This window comes from Aotus nancymaae, unplaced genomic scaffold (assembly GCF_030222135.1).
Source record: "Aotus nancymaae isolate 86718 unplaced genomic scaffold, 86718_ANA_hifiasm-v0.15.2.pri h1tg000003l, whole genome shotgun sequence".
NCBI classification, from domain to species: Eukaryota; Metazoa; Chordata; class Mammalia; order Primates; family Aotidae; genus Aotus; species Aotus nancymaae.
The window spans coordinates 1795534-1812500 of record NW_026988414.1 but is presented as its reverse complement, the minus strand read 5'-3'; the positions used below and the strand labels follow the sequence as shown (position 1 = coordinate 1812500).

General features: G+C 52.7%; 1 protein-coding gene across 1 annotated transcript in view; it reads left to right on the top strand.

The window, feature by feature from the left end:
* The window catches only part of NCS1 (neuronal calcium sensor 1), a 68457-nt gene extending 61068 nt beyond the window's left edge, over positions 1-7389 (top strand). Inside the window, exon 8 of the mRNA XM_064377025.1 lies at positions 3064-7389. The gene's annotated coding sequence lies outside the window, so the exon portion shown is untranslated. The remainder of the gene's footprint in view (positions 1-3063) is intronic.
* The last annotated feature ends 9578 nt before the right edge of the window (positions 7390-16967 follow it).

Below are 16967 nucleotides of genomic sequence, written 5' to 3'. Positions count from 1 at the left end.
TGCTGATACGTTGTCTAATTTTTCACAGTCCCCTTTTGCAAATCACCATGTTACGTTATTTCCATGACAAGCTTGTCAAAGTGACAGGAGCCCTCCCCTGATATGACCCCGCCCTTTCTATTAGCTCTGCCAGGAGATGGCCTTCCTTCTCCTATAGGGCTGTTCTTTGTACCTACGCTGTAGTAATTATATCTAATTTGTGTTCTATTATTTTAATGATTTATTTGCCTCCTCAGGTTCCTGATAGCTCATAATTCCTAGATCACTTGCAGTTATGTAAGGCATTGACTTATTCAGAAACTGAGATGAGGCTTATTTTCCACATCATTAAATGTTGAGACCATCATTTTTCATAGCTGCATAGTGCTCCACCATGTGGCTGGGCCATAATTTAACCAGTTCCACGGTGTTAGACACTCAGGTTGTTGGAAATTTGGGGAAGAGATTAAAAAATTACCTATTATGGGCCAGGCATGGTGGCTCATGCCTGTAACCCCAGCACTTTGGGAGGCCGAGGCAGGTGGATCACTGGAGGTTGGGAGTTCGGGACCAGCCTGGGCAACATGGTGAAACCCCGTCTCTACAAAAAATACAAAAATAAACCAAGTGTGGTGGTGGACGCCTGTAATCCCAGCCATTTGGGAGGCTGAGGCCAGAGAATCACTTGACCCTGGGAGGCGGAGGTTGCAGTGAGCAGAGATCACGCCACTGCACTCCAGCCTGGGCGACAGAGCAAGACTCTGTCTCAAAAACAACAACAACAACAAATGATCTGTATGGAAGCATTCATACACAGCGGCAGAGAGAATAGTGTAATGCTGGCCGGCTGGGTGTGGTCACTCACACCTACAATCCCAGTGCTTTGGGAGGCTGAAGTGGGAGGATTGCTTTAGGCCAGGAGTTCGAGACCAACCTGGGGAACATAGACCCCATCTCTACAAAAAATACAAAAATTAGCCATGGCACATGCCGCTGTAGTCCCAGCTACTCAGGAAGCTGAGGCAGGAGTATCGCTTGAGCCCAGGAGTTCAAGGCTTCAGTAAACTCGGATTGTACCACTATACTCCAGCCTAGGTGACAGTGTGAGACTCTGTCACTTTAAAAAAAAAATAAAGTCGCATGCTATGTACCCATCACTCAGCTTCTGAGTCCCCAGTTCCCCACCAGTCCTGTACTATCTGTGCCCTGCCCCTCCCACCCCCACTCTTGGTTATTTTGAAGCAAATTCAAGACATCATCATACTTAATCCATTTCAAAATGTATTTCTAAAAGATAAAGATTCTTTAAAAAATTTCATAAAGCCAAAAAATCAGTAATTCCTTAATACCCTCTGATCTCTGATTGCTGTTCTAGTTTTCTGTTATCTCACCATTCTTTTTTTTTCACTTTGTTTACTGAAATCAGAATCTGAACACAGTCTACCCATTGCAATTGGTTGATGGGTCTCTTAAATTTATTTAGGCCATGTGCCGTGGCTCACACCTGTAATCCCAGCACTTAGGGAGGACAAGGCGGGTGGATCACTTGAGACCAAGAGTTCAAGACCAGCCTGGCTAACATGGTGAAACCCCATCTCTACCAAAAATACAAAAATTAGCTGGGCATGGTGACATGTGCCTGTAGTCCCATTTACTTGGGGGAGCTGAGGCAGAAGGATTGCTTGAACCAGGGAGGTTGAGGCTGCAGTGAGCTGTGATTGCACCACTGCACTCTAGCCTAGGTGATAAAGTGAGACCTTGTCTCAAAAAAAAAACCTTTAAAAATCTTCTTTTTTATTTATATTTTTTTGAGACGGAGTCTTGCTCTTGTTGCCCAGGCTGGAGTACATGGTGTGATCTTGGCTCACTGCAACCTCCGCCTCCTGGGTTCACATTATTCTCCTGCCTCAGCCTCCTGAGTAGCTGGGACTACAGCCACGTGCCACCACACTTGGCTAACTTTTGTATTTTTAGTAGAGATGGGTTTTCACCATGTTGGCCAGGGTAGTCTCAAACTCCTGACCTCAGGTGATCCACCCACCTCAGCCTCCCAAAGTGTTGGGATTACAGGTGTGAGGCATCACACCTGGCCTGAGTATCGATCTTTGGTTCTTTGGGTATATACCTAGCAGTGGAGTTGCTGGGTCATATGGTTAACTGTATGTCTAACTTTTTGAGGAACCACTAAACTGATCTCCAAAGTAGTGACACCATCTTGCATTCCCAGCAGCAGTGGACAAAGCTTCCAGTTTCCCCACATCCTTGCCAACGCTTCTTATTTTCCATCAAAAAAAGGAGACACCCATCCTAGTGGGTATAAAGTGGTTGCCTCACTGTGCTTTTCTTTCTTTCTTTTTTTTTTTTCGTTTTTTTTGTTTTTTTTTTTTGAGACAGGGTCTCACTCTGTTGCCCAGGCTGGAACGCAGTGATGCAATCTCGGCTCACTGCAACCTCTGCCTCCCGGGTTGAAGTGATTCTCCTGCCTGAGTCTCCTGAGCAGCTGGAATTACAGGTGTGTGCCACCATGTCTGGCTGAGTTTTGCATTTTTGGTAGAGACCAGGTTTCACTGTGTTGGCCAGGCTGGTCTTGAATTCCTGGCCTCAAGTGATCGTCCTGCCTCAGGCTCCCAAAGTGCTGGGTTTACAGGTTCAAGCCACCGCTCCTGGCCCTCCCTGTGGTTTGCATGTGTGTTTCCCTAATGACTCGGGATGTTGAACATGTTTCATGTACTTTCGGCCATTCTATGCATTGTTTTTAATGGTCGTAAACAGTTTTATTCTGTGGGTGTGTCCTGATGTATTCCACCACGCCTCTGATACGGGACACCTAGATTATTTTCTCTGCCTCCATTTTGGTTTTTGCTTTCTGCTATTGCAGATGATGCTGTGGTGAACGTTTAATTAAGGATACATATGCAGAACCCAATGGGTGTCTCAGAGGTTATGCACATTTTTAGGACTTCTGACATAGTGTGCCACCTTGCCCTTCCCGCCAGCTCTGTGTGCCTGTCCTCTGTGACTGGACCTCAGCCCCTATCCCCCGCAGCCAGATCTTACCCCATCTCGCCTCCTTGTGTCTTCCAGATGCCTGGGAACCACTCACCTCGTCCTGTGCCATGAGGCCACCTCAGCCCCAACACCACCCCCATGTGTCCACCCAGCCTTCTTCTGCATCCACACACAGCCGGCTGCCCTTGACCCGGGAGGCCCCGGCTCTCCTCTCCCCTGCCCCGCACCCACCCGCCGCCTGAAGCCACCGGCTCCAATTGCCAACAACCTCTGCTTGTCCGGAAAACGGCAACGCGAAATGGAAAAGGCTACAGCCCTCTGCAAAACCAAGGACTCGGCTGCCTCGCCGGCTGCGTCTCCGTTCCTCCCGCTCTCTTGCGCGTGTGCTTTTGTTTTTTTATTTCGAACAGACGTTTTAAAAGAAAAAAAAAAGCAACTACCTTCTATCCTAGAAGACACAGACTGACAGATGGTGAGAAGGCCTGGGGACCTCAGAGAACTCTGCCTCGCCCCTGTCCCTCGCCCCTCGGCAGCCAGAGAGGCTGTGGGCGGGCCGGGGGTATCTGGGGGTTCTGCCTGGTCCACGTTATTTGTCATCCCATCTTGTAGCAGCAAAACCACCTGCGAGGCTAGGATGATTCATTATGAAGATGACGGTTTTTTGTGACAACAGTATTGTGCTTTTTGTAGGGAAAGTGAGGTTTTTTTTTTTAATATATACATATATAATTGATATCTTTTATTTATTGGTTGTTAACTGTTGCTGCTGCCTCGTGTGTCCTCAGCTCCTAGGGCTGGGGGCCACCGTTTACATGTGCACGCCCTGACCCACCTGCTCACGCTGACTTGGGAGGATGGTGGCCTGCAGCGGCCAAGAAGCCAAAAAAAATTTTTTTTTTTTTTTTTTCAGATACTGTGCTTGAGTTTTTGGAGAGGGGAGAGGTGGAAATTCCTAAATGGCTAATGCACTGTTCCCTCCAGCCCGATGCCTCCTGCCGAACCCCTTTTCCCTGCTGCCTCCGTCCCCCCATCCTTGTTCTCCTCTGAGTCCAGAACATTTTTTTGTGAGGATGAACAGGGGACCTCTTCAGTTTCTCAGCCCTTGCATTGGTGTTTGCCGCAGCATGGAAAGCAGCGCCTGAGGCTGGGAGGCAGAAGAGCGGGCATGGGACCCAGGCAGAGTCGGGAGACGTGGTCTTCGAAGGAAGTTAGCAGAAATAAAGGGGACCTCTGCCTCCTTGGGCTGGGAGGGGATCTGAAGATAGTTCATGTCTCTCTGCCGCTCTGCCTTCCTGCCTTCCTATCTGCTTTTCCCAGTAAACTGCATGGTGTCCTTCCCTGGCCCTCTGTTGGCTCAAAGGCTGGGAGGGAGGGAAGGAGAAGAGTCCCAGGCGGTCCCATCGAGGTAGTCCCCACTCCTGGGGCTGTGGCCCCCACGTCTTCATGGAGGCTTCCAGCTCTGCCTGCCAGTGAGGCAGGGGCGGCCCCAGAGCCATCACCAGGAATGTGGGGCCACCCTGGACCAGAGGTATTAGCCCGAGGTCTGGCCCTTGCTCTGTGATTGTCTAAGCCTCCTGCATGCTCTGGGTCTTAGGTGTTCCATCTGCAGAGCGAGGGCCTGGGCCGCTTGGTCTTGAAGGCCCTTTTCTATGCTGACATTGTGTGGTTCTAGGCTTGGGGTTCAGTTTCCTGTGCTTGGTGATTCTGTGGCCTGTGGCTGAGTTTGCCTGACCCCAGCAGGCTCAGGACTGTCAGTCACAGCACAGCCCCCGTGGCGTCTCTTGGCCCCATCTTTGATAGAGCCGCCGCTGGTTGCTGGTGTGTGGGGTCTGTCCCAGCAGATGAATGTGTCATATGGCACACTTTGTCCCTTCCTGCATTTCCTGGTCCCCCGCAGACCCTTGAGCTCCCTTTGGGGCCCAGAGCGATCCCTTGGCCAGGGAAGGCTTCTGAGGTGAGAAGCCGCTTCGCAGAAAGTCAGGGCCAGGCCTGGGTCTGGAATTCTTGCTGCTGCTTTGCAAAGACAACAGCCTATCATCCATGTTTTAGAGGGGACACTTTGACCCTCAGTTCCCACCCTCAGCAAGCAGCCCTCCAGGCAGAGGAACATCTCCGCTGGAGCGCCTTTGCCATGTGGGGCTGTGGGGCTGTTCCCGGTGGCCGGAGCAGTCAGCGAACCCCAGCAATCACCCCTGAGGCATTGGCAGCCCCTAGCGCTGCACGCCGCTGGCCCCATTATAACCCACCCCACCCCCTCACCAACATCCTCCGGGGATGTGGTCTGTGGTTCCACCTTCACAGGCCGCTTTGAAGGGCGGACTCTCTGAGGCCCCTCCCAGGCAGCTCCCTGCTCAGCCGCTGGCCCGGGCTAGCTGGGACTCAGCTCCAATTGCTGAAGTTTCTCAGCCGGGCTCTGACCTGGGGTCGGGGCAGGGGATGAACATGGTGGCCTGGGGTTGAGAGGATGACGGTCTTTCCCAGGTCGAATTACTTTTCTTTGGCCTCTGTCTGAGCCTCCATTTGCCCCTCTGGTCCAGTGGGACTGACACTGGTGTACAGCCGGGCCTGTGGCTGAGGGTGTCTGGGGTCAGCACGTGGACCCCTTTGGTGTGCCCGGCCTTCCTCCACCATCCTGCCCTTTGGCCTTTTGGTTTGGAGCCACAGGTGTGGGTTGGCCTTAGCAGATGGCATCCTGGCGGACCGCAGCCCAGTGTACCGGTGGGCCCATGCCCCAAGCCAGCCCCGAGCTGCTGGGAGGGCTATCCTTCTTCCCGGCCCTGACGGGGTGCTGGACACTGGCATTTTCACTGGAGGTTCCTCGGCAGGGACGGATCTCTGCCCTCCCTCTTCCCACGCCTCTGGCTGCAGCAATGCCGCAGCGTCCTCAGCCAGGTGCCTGCCGAGCAGCCCGTGCGCCTCTCCACAGCGGCGTTTCCACCTGATGCGGCTCCCTTCAGATGCTCTGATGCGGAGGCCAGCCCGTCTTCTCTCTGCAGAGCCTCACTCTGGGGGGGCCAGGGCAGGCGCCAGCCCCGGGCGGCCAGTCGGCCACGGCCTGGCTTCTTCCTCGTAGCCTCTGCGCCTCACTTTGTGTTGATGGTGGCTTGGGAGAATGTTACGATTTTCCATTATCTAAGCAGGCCGCATTTAAAATAACATCAAGGCAAGCGTGCGTGTCACCCTTCGTACTGACATCTCTGCCCCTGAAATGCTTTTCAGTTTGACAGCCCATTTCCTAGATAAGTGCACCTGGGGTTTCAGGAACTTTGTCTCTTTTGGGAGGGGGTTGGGGGAGTGGTCGTGATGCCTGGGATCCTTTCCTGGAGAGTCAGCCTCTCTCCGGAGAAAGCCTCCATTGCTCGCCTGCCAGGCAGAAAGTCACCCTGTTCCCAGCGCGGTTTCAGCATTTAGTTTTAAGGGAGCTAAGGAAGCGCGGGGCGCCCCCTGGTGCTGGTAAGCCACCAACGCACCTGGGCTGCAACCCCACTGGACGGGTGGTCTGGAGGGAGGCTGGAGCGGGGAGGTGAGGAGGGGGCTGTGAGTCCTCAGAGGCCGCGGGCCCCCACATTTCTGGCAGTGTTTCCCAGACACCCCTCTGCTAGGCCATCCCTGGATAGCAAGTGAATTGACTTAAGGGCACTGTGATGGGAAGCCTTGCCCCCCCCTTTTTTTTTTTAAATATCTGCAGAATAAACCCAATGGTTAATTTTTGAATGAATAAAAGGCTTTTGTTGAATAAACAGCTGGTCCCATCTTCTGTCTTGGCATTTTAGTATCCAGGCTCAGGCTCTGCCCCCTCTCCAGGATGGGGTAGCCCCAATCACCCTCCCCAGCCTGCACATTTCCCCCATTGTCCCCGTGTCTGCCGTGGCCCCATGGCCCCAGGGAGGCCCACCTCACTCCCAGCCTGACTCAGTGGCCAGCTTCCTCCAGGACTTTGTGCAAGTCACCTCTGCTCATTGGGTCTCAGTTTCCCCATCCCTCGAATGGGAGCAACAGTCTCTGCTGGGCCCGCCTCCCAGGGGCCTGGTGCCTCCGAATGTGAGTGTCATCAACGAAGCCCCTCGCAGAGGCAGAGGCGGTGCCTGGGGGTGGCGGTTTGGACTGTGGCTGTCTCTCACCGGGAGCCTGCCCTTGGGAGAGAAGTTGGTATAACGCTTGCAAAACAAAGGGCTGTGTCTTCTGGCTGTGGTGATTTCCTTTCCTGCTTGTCTTCCCAGCCCCCTTTGAGTCTCTTTTCCAGGTGCCCATCCTGTCTGAACCTGCTGGTGTGTGTCTCTGGGGCCAGTGTCAGGGCGAAGCTTGGGGGTGGACAGGGGCCGTGTAGTGTGCCCCGGCCTCCCCAGCTCCTGCTGTGTGTTGTCCGTGTCACGCCAATTAAACGCGCTTCCTGGACCTGTCCTCGCCTCCCTGTGTGGGCCTGTTGCTTTGTCTGTTTCTATTCTTTTCCATTTCGTTTTCGGTTTCTTCCCCTTGTGGCACCCTTTCTCTGGCTTTGGGTGTTGTCTGCCCAGTTTCCTTAAGAGAAAGAATATGTAGGCCGGGTGTGGTGGCTCACACCTGTAATCCCAGCACTTTGGGAGGCCAAGGTGGGTGGATCACCTGAGGTCAGGAGTTCGAGACCAGCCTGACCAACGTAGTGAAACCCCGCCTCTACTAAAAATACAGAAATTAGCTGGGCGTGGTAGCAGGTGCCTGTAATCCCACCTACTTGGGAGGCTGAAGCAGGAGAATCACTTAAACTCGGGAGGCAGAGGTTGGAGTGAGCCGAGACAGCGTCATTGCACTCCAGCCTGGGCGACAAGAGTGAGACTCCATCTTTAAAAAAAAAAGAGAGAGAGAAAGAATGTGCAAAGTGAAAACCTTGGGCATGCGATTAAACCAGGAAAATCTCCAGGAGGGTTTCTGCGAGGCCAAGAGTTGAGCAGGGGGAGGCCCTGCCCATGGCTGCACCCGGGACATCCCCTTTCCTGCCTGTTTCATCTAGTGGAGGGGTCTCGAGAGGGCGGCAGCTGCTTTAAAACTGTCTGAAAACCATTGGCCTGGACCAGTGGCTCTCAAAGTCGAGTGTGTCTCACCTGGATTGGAGACTGTTTCAAACCCAGCTTGCCAGCCCAGCCCTCAAGTTTTTGATTAGGAGCATCTGGGCCGGGGCCTGGGAATCTGCATTCCTAACAAGTTCCTGGGCTGTGCTGCTGGTACAAGTCTGAGAATCATACTTGGAGACCCCTGGGAGATGTGTGCAATGCAGCATGTCCAGTTGGGTCCTGCCTCCACTGGCTTAGGGATTCTGGCTAATCATTCATTCACCCCATATGACTTTTGCACCTGTGATGGGCCAGGTGCAGAGGGCCTTGAGATTGGTTGCTGACCACATGGAGGGTTGCGTCAGGAGGGAAGGTGGGGAGATGAGTAGCTATTGTGCAAGCTCCCAGCAGGCACCCCGAGAGACGGTAGTCTGTGTGGCTGCCCTCCTCCAAGCCACCCTTGGCCTGGACCCTGGGATCGAGGAAGGCCCTCCTCTTCCCCCTCTGATCAAGTAACCCAGTGTATGCTCAGTGTGCATGGGCCCTGCCATGCTGGGGAGGAGGATCAGAGGAGGTGGTGCTTTTCACTTTCATAGCTTGTTAGAGGAACATGAATTCAAGAGCAGTAAAGGCCAGCATGGACTCAGGAGCGTAACTGCTGGTTAAATTCATTGCTCTTGGCCAAAACCTCTTGAAAGATGCATGAAGAGTGTAGACTGGTAAGACCAAGCAGCCCATGTTAGAATGAACCACCGCCTGCAAACACAGGCCACGTTTCAGAGTGGGTTTTGTGAAAGGTATCGTCAGATCACCACCACCTTCCAGGCAAAACTGGAGGGCCCACGTCATGACTTCCGCTTTGGGGTTGAAACAACCATTGAGAAATGGACGCAGCAATGTCACCCTCAGTGGCCATGCTGGGCATCCAGCATCGTGCCTTGCTCTCGTGGGTCCTAGAGTGAAGATGCCAGAACTCCCCAGACCTTCAAGAGGGTTCCAAAGCAGCATGGAAAGGCAGTGTGGGACTGTGGTTGGGGCCACAGGTTGGGGAATCTGACCTGGTTCCCAGCCAGGCTCTTCCACTTGACGCTGAGCCTGTGCTCTGATGGACAGGGGTCTTCTGGTAAAAATGTGGACCCTTAATGAGAGGCAGACGATGGCTAGACAGCCCCTGCCCCACAACCTTGCCAGAGGTGGAATGTTACAATGAAGGCAGGTGTTAGATCAAATTCTGCCAGAAGTCCAGATATTCACTAGCAGGTAGGTACAAAGAAATGCACACACCTGTACCTGTCCATCCAGGGGGTGGGGACTCCAGGACCCCAGAAGCCCTGCCCCTGAGCACAGTCCTGAAGCACCAGGCTGCTGATCTTCCCTCATGGTACACGGTGCTGAGCTCCGAGAATCTTTCTAGCCAAGCATGTATCCTCATCACATTACACTTCTCCTATGAAAAGGGACTGCTTGATAGCAGTCCCTTGATAGTCCCTTTGTGCGAGTGAACTCTGTGGTGTAGATTTTAATAACGGTACATATTTAAAATGCTAATGTGACACCCTCTGGAGGGCTGATTCCTGACTAGAGTGTTTCACACACTTGGGGACTGTCCCTGAGGCAGAGATCGGAGGTAATTTACATGGCCACACAATATGCTGTTTCCACCGAAGCACTGAAAGGAAATCTGCATGGGCCCCTTTCTTTGAAAATACCAAGCTCTGGCTCAGAGGGCCGTAGTGAGGGTAGCTGGGGCAATGTTCCCAGCAAAGGGTGAGCTTCAATGGGGGTGAGCTTTGGTGAAGGAAACTCAGTTCTTTTCCAGCAGCCTTGGGTGCGGTGTCTACAGGGACCACGGTTCAGAAACCCTGTTTCTGAGGGCATATGATGGGTCATGGTCCCTTGCTCTGCTCTGGGTCAGGCTAAAGCCTATGCTGACTCACCCTGGCCCAGCTTGCGCTGGATGGCTTACTGTGGGCTCAGTAGAGGCACAGACTCGGACACCTGCTTTACCAGGATGGCTCAGACTGGCTGCCATTCCCTGGGTGTGAGCACCGGTGAGTCCTCCTAGAGGGACCATCCTAGAGGCCCAATTTCTCCCCACCTCGGGCCTTCCACCCTGTCCCCCCGACCCTCCCAAGCCCCATGTTAGAAATTATTTCCCTAAATTGTACTCCCCAAAGCCCAGCTCAGGGCATCCCCAGGCATAGAGAGGAGATGACAAGGAGAGTAGGGAGATGGGCTGGGGGTGGGAACGCAATACAAATTCCTGCCCTACAGTGGCCCCCTCCTCCCTGCCATCTTCCTGCTTAGGAAGTACAGAGGCAGAAACTTACCCTCCAGGTTCCTTGGTCTGGAGGAGCTGGTTCAGGGCAGTGGGCTCGGAAAGGATCTGTGAAGGGCCCCTGAGCTTAGGTAAAATGAGCTTGTGTAGGTATGGAAAAGCCTTCTACTTATTCCTCTTATCTCTTTTTAGCTAGGCACAGGGCCACTTGGAACAAAGGACTACATTTCCCAGCCTCCCTTGTGGCTGGGGGAGGCCATGTGACCCAGTTCTAACCAATAGGATGAGAAGGATGAGCATAACTTTTTCCCCCTCTTCTCTCTTCCGGCTGGCTGGATGGAGGACTCTGAAACAAGCCTTCCTAGAACTGGGTCTTTGACCCCATGGAGCTGCCACACCAGCCTTGGACCATTGCTGCTGGGGCTCTTAGGAGGAAGAGAGACAACTTTATCTTGATTAAGCCATCCTGGGTCTCTGTGTCAACAGCCCAATTTATATTCTCCCTAATGTGGCCAGTGATCTTCTGGGTCGCTTTCAGTGACCTCATGCCACTTGCAAATGTTTGCATCTAAACTCGCAATGTTTGCCAGAGTGATTTAACAAACAGCTGTACGGTGCAATGTGCTGGTGTAACTCCTGCTTGCGCATGTCTTTCCACCCCGTCTTTTTCCTTTTCCCTCTCCCTGTCCCACTATGCCCTCCACCTCCAAGGGCTACAGGGGACTGAGGGTCTCAGCCTGAGGACTCCTCAGGTAAAGTCTTTCTTGTGCTGAAGGACTAGGGACCTCGAGGCTCTAAATTACTGGGGAGCCTAGGGCGGCCCCTGAAGACTGGGCCAGTTGGGTTTTCACTGGGTAACCACAGGAAGGGGACTGAGCAGGCTGGTCTTGGGTTGAGCTCAGGAAGGATTCTGCTAGGGGCCTCAAGACTTGGGGACCAGACCTTTTCTTCTCTCTACAATCTCCTGCCTCAGAAATTGCTCCCTCCCCTCAGAGACCTGAAACAAGCCATCCACATGAGCAGATCTTGGGGGTAAAAAAATATGATAAAGAGTGAAAGAGCTTTTTTCAGAGGGTCAGGGAGAAGGGCAGGAAGAGTCCCTTCAGTATCATTGTCAGGTGACCGAGAGCAGGTCCTATTTTGGTCACTGGACTGTTGCTTGCCCCAGAGGTGAGGGGAAGTCTTTGTGATATTGTGGAGGGCCCACTTTATTCTTTGAGGATTCTGAAGTCCCAATTCATATGTTGGGCATCAAGAGACCTTCCTGCCTTAGAAGGGGCAGATTTGTGCAATACCAGAGCTGGGACCTGTGGGTGAAGGTGCAAGGGCCAGCCTGGGAGGAGGGAGAAAGGGAGCTCCCAGGTGGGGTGCTCATGCTGCTAATCCCAGCACTTTGGGTGGCCGAGGCACGTGGATCACTTGAGGTCAGGAGTTTGAGCCCAACCCGGCCAACATGGTGAAACGCTGTCTCTGCCAAAAATACAAAAATTAGCTTGTGGTGTGGTGGTGTGTGCCTGTAATCCCAGCTACTCGGGGGGCTGAGGCAGGAGAATATCTTGAACCCAGGAGGTGGAGGTTGCAATGAGCTGAGATTGCGCCACTGCACTCCAGCCTGGCGACAGAACGAGATTGCATCTCAAAACAAAAACAAAAACAAATAAAAAGAAACGTAGCTCCCAGTCACTGGAAGGGAATCATAGGGAACTCAGATTCAATTCTACTGTCATGCTGATGCATCAGATCAACTAATACAATGCTGGATGCTGCCCGAGTGATTTCTAGACAGAAGCCTAAAGCTAACCAGAGTCCTTCACCCGTTTCTACAGGGACAGATGAGAGCCTGGAGTGTGTATGCTGGGCAGCTATAATGCCAGGCTTCGGCCACAGCCTGTGATGAATTCGTAGCCTGGTTCAAGAAGCAAGGCCAAGTGCAATGGCTCACACCTGCAATCCCTGCACTTTGGGAGGCCAAGGCGGGTGGATCACTTGAGGTCAGAAGTTCAGGACCAGCCTGGGCAACATGGCAAAACCCCATCTCTACAAAGTACAAAAAATTTAGCTGGGCGTGGTGGCGCTCACCTGCAGCCCCAGCTACTCAGGAGGCTGAGATGGGAGAATTGCTTGAGCATAGTGAGATTGAGGCTGCAGTGAGCTGTGATAGTGCCACTGTCCTCCAGCCTGGGTAACAGAGACCGAGATCCTGTCTAAAAAAAAAAAAAAAAAAAAAATCCTGGGCACAGTTGGTCATGCCTATAATCCCAGCACTTTGGGAGGCTGAGGGGAGTGGATCACAAGGTCAAGAGATTGAGCATGGTGAAACCCCGTCTCTACTAGCAATACAAAAATTAGCTGGGCATGGTGGCATGTGCCTATACTCCCAGCTACTCGAGAGGCTGAGGCAGGATAATTGCTTGAACCTGGGAGGCAGAGGTTGCAGTGAGTCAAGCTCATGCTACTGCAATGCACTCCAGCCTGGTGACAGAGCAAGACTCCGTCTCCCCCCCTCAAAAAAGCAGCAGCAGCAGCAGCACATACAGGAAGATTATGAACACCAGGCACAGATGGGCAGTGCCAGGCCAGTGATGCACTATGGGGCGGGGATTGGGCTGCTCTTCCTACCTCATTCCCCAGGGGCCTCCCTGGACAAGGGGAAACCTGAGCTGCCTTTAAAGGATGGCAGGATCTAGGCGGACAAGGAGGTGAGAGAAGGGCATTCCAGGCCGTGAACAGCAGGTGCAAAGGTGCAGAGCAAGGACCGCAGGGAATCAACCCACAGAGGGAGAGAGGAATGCAAGGGAGTTAACGGCAGGTGCCTCGGTGGCAATGAGACAGCAGATTTTTCCAGTGGATGAATCCGCCAGAAAGAAGAGGCACGAGGTCACCTTCTAAGAGTTGACGCTGACTGGCACAGGCCTGGGCGCTCTGAGCACACAGCACCGAGACCCTCCTTCCTGAGCTTTTGGGAAGCCCCGCAGAACGGCTGTCCTCTGTAACTCCGCCCATTTTAACGATTAGCAAAGTGATAACAGGAAGGAGCAGGATCATAGCAACGGAAGCGGAGGGCTTGCTCTGTGCTGGGGTCACCTGCGTGATCGCATTGAATCCTCCCAGCAGCGCCTCTTGAGGCCGGTGCTGGTATTACCGTCTTGCATTTTACAGGCAAGGTCGCTGGGGCCCCAAGGGGAAGTGGGGCGTCCAGTCTGACAGTCCGTGAGGGGCTTCGGCGCTCCGCCCACATTGTCTTTGGTCAGACGCAGGGAGTTGGGGAAAAATGTTTCTGTTAAGTCCAGATCCGGCAGCGGCTTACTGCCCTGGTCCCTCCTAGATGCCTTTCACGTGGGGAGGTGAGGTCTGCAGGGGAAGGCGCGCGCCCCGCTGAGATTCGTCCGTGGGGGCCCCGTGTCTGGAGGGAGAAGCAACTCGGAAGTGGGTTGGGGGAGGCAGGGAGACTGAGGCAAGGGCACTGAGGCAGGGGCAGGTGAGGGTGCTTGCCTTGCTGAGATCTATCAGTGGCCCTCGTGTCTGGAGGGAGAAGCAGCTCAGAGGTGGGTTGAGACAGGCAGGGAGACAGGCAGGGTTAGGGGTCTGGGCCCAGGAAGGAGGTCCCTCCCACAGCCTGCCGGGCACTAGGGGCACTTGATCCCGAGAGTGCCCCAGGGCCCTATTCCCAGCGGGGCAGCCACTCAGGTATGGACTGTGAGCACGGGTTGGGGGTGCTGAGGCTGGGGGCGGGGCGGGGTGTGCCCTGGAGAGGGTTCCCCAGGGCACAGGAATGGAGATGACAAGCGTGGGTAGGCAGGATCCCAGGCACCAGATGGTCTTGCTCTCTGTCACCCTGGCTGGAGTGCAGTGGCACTATCACGGCTCCCTGCTGCCTTGACCTCACTATGCTTGAGCAATTCTCCCATCTCAGCCTCCTGAGCTGCAGGTGGGGTTGCCCGTGAGACTCTCTGTGCACGGCGTTACCTGGCAGATGGTGCCCGGGGCCTGTGGTTTGCATGCTGCTGCTGCCACCATTGTGGTCACTGCTATGCTCACGGCTGGCTCTCAGCCCCTCCTGGCCCGTGTCTCTGCCACCACTGCTCCTGTGTGCTGTTCCTCTTATGCTCCCAGTTCCCGATGAGGAAACAGCCTCAGAGAGGTTCAGTACTTGCCTGGGGTCACACAGCTGATAAATGGCAGAAAGGGGATTTGAGGCCAACTGGACCCCAAACTATGACCACCACTGTGACTCATCACCTTTGGCCTGATGTCCCTTCCCTTGTGTCACCTAGAACCAGCACTTCCCAGAATCTGAAATTTTCTATGAGGCCACAGGGCTGAGCCATTGTGTGAGGGGAAGCCACCTTCCTGGTGCAAGCACAGGTCAGATCCACCCAGCCCAGTGGCCGCAGGGCAGCGGGTGTCCTTGGCTGGCCAAGATCATGCCACTGTACTGCAGGCTGTGCGACAGAGACAGACTCCATCAAAAAAAAAAAAAAAAAAGAAGAGAGAGAGAGTTGACCTGGCCCTTGCTCCCACCTTTTCTGGAGCCACAAGGACCCATACAGCCAGATAAACAGGAAAACTGGAGCCCCAGGGCCTGCGATGAGTTTACATTGAATGGCGATTGCTGTATGTAATCACTGTCACTAGAATCACTACTTGGAAATTCCCTAGCTCAATCCCCACCACAAAATGGGCTAAATTTTTCTCAGTGCCAGAAGAAAATTGAGAGGTTAGAAAGACGCAGGTGACAGAGAAGGATGATAAAATGATGTTTCCCATCAAGTGAAACGAAATGTTTTGCAATGTGTCCCTCTATTTCCTTACAAGTAGAAACAGCCTCTCCAGGGATCACCAGCTTGGAGGACACAGAGCCACTACCAGAGGCCCTGTCCCTACTGCCCATAGGGGTAGCATGTCACCAGTGCCATGTCCTGGCCTCTGAGTCAACAAGACCAGGTTCAGACCCAGTGGGAACACCAGCTGGTGACTCCAAGCAACTTCTTTTCCCTAATCTTTTTTTCTTTTTCTGAATCAGGGTCTCACTCTCTTATCCAGGCTGGAGAACAGTGGTGCAATCATAGCTCACTGCGGCCTCGAACTCCTGGCCTCAGGTGATCCTCCCATGTCAGCCTCCCAAGTAGCTGAGGCTGCAGTCACATGCCATCACACCTGGCCTGTTCCCTAATCCTGTGTGTGTGTGTGTGTGTGTGTGTGTGTGTAAGATTGATAATTATAAAAAATAATATACTTTGCACCTTTGATAATTATAAAAAAAATACACTTTACACCTTAATGCTATGAGTGCTCTTCAAATATGAAGAAGAAGATTAAATTATATCCAATGGAATGGGCTTGAAATATGTCACATATCCATACCAAAAGCACAGAAGAAAAAGCCTTTTTATTCCTATGAAGCTTGGGTGTTACTTCCTGCTATGATTTGACTGTTCCTTCCAAAACACGTGCTGAAATGTAATTGTCATTGTAACAGCATTATGAGCTGGTGCCTTTAGAAAGTGATTAGGCTGTGAGGGTTCCGCCTTCATGAGTGAGTTAATGCCTTTTAAAAGGAGGCTTTGGCTGGGCACGTTGGCTCATGCCTGTAATCCCAGCACTGAGAGGCTGAGGCAGACAGATCACTTGAAGTCAGGAGTTAGAGACCAGCCTGGCCAACATGGTGAAACCCTGTCTCTACTAAAAAATACAAAGATTAGCCAGGTGTGGTGGCGCATGCCTATAATCCCAGCTACTCTGGAGGCTGAGGTGGGAGAATCACTTGAACCTGGGAGGCAGAGGTTGCAGTGAGCCAAGATTGAACCACTGCACTCCAACCTGGGTGACAGAGTGAGACCCTGTCTCAAAAAAGTAAAAAAAGGCAGGATTTGAGAAGTGGGTTCTTTCTTTCTCACATTCACTTGCCCCACTCCTTTCTGCCATGGTATGAACACCATGAAGGCCCTTATAAGACACTGGCACCTTCATATTGAATTTACCAGTCTCTAGAACTGTGAGAAATAAATTTCTTTTCTTTTCTTTCTTTCTTTTTTTTTTTTGAGACAGTTTTACTCTTGTTGCCTAGGCTGGACTGCAATGGCATGATCTCGGCTCACTGCAACCTCCACTTCCTGCATTCAAGCGATTCTCCTGCCTCTGCCTCCCGAGTAGCTGGGATTACAGGCACGTGCCTGGCTAATTTTGTACTTTTAGTAGAAACAGGCTTTCACCATATTGGTCAGGTTGGTCTCAAACTCCTGACCTCAGAGGATCTGCCTGCCTTGGCCTCCCAAAGTGCTGGGACTACAAGCATGAGCCACTGTACCTGGCCTATTTCTTTTGTTTATAAATCACCCAGTCTGTGGCATTCTGTTACAGTAGCAGAGAATGCACTAAGCCCCTTCCTGATACTATGTATTTCTGGCACAGCAAGAAGAAATTAACTGAGAATGTAAACTCTGATAAGTTGAGTTGGACATTTGGCAACACAGTTGCCCCTCTCATGCTTTTTCTTTTCTTTTCTTTTCTTTTCTTTTGAGACAGGTCTGGCTCTGTCACCCAGGCTGGAGTGCAGTGGTGTGCGCATAGCTTACTGCAGCCTCGAATGTCTGCACTTAAGCAATCCTCCTGTCTCAGCTTCCTGAGTAGCTGAGGGACTCCTGGTGGACATCATCACATCTGGCTAATTAAAA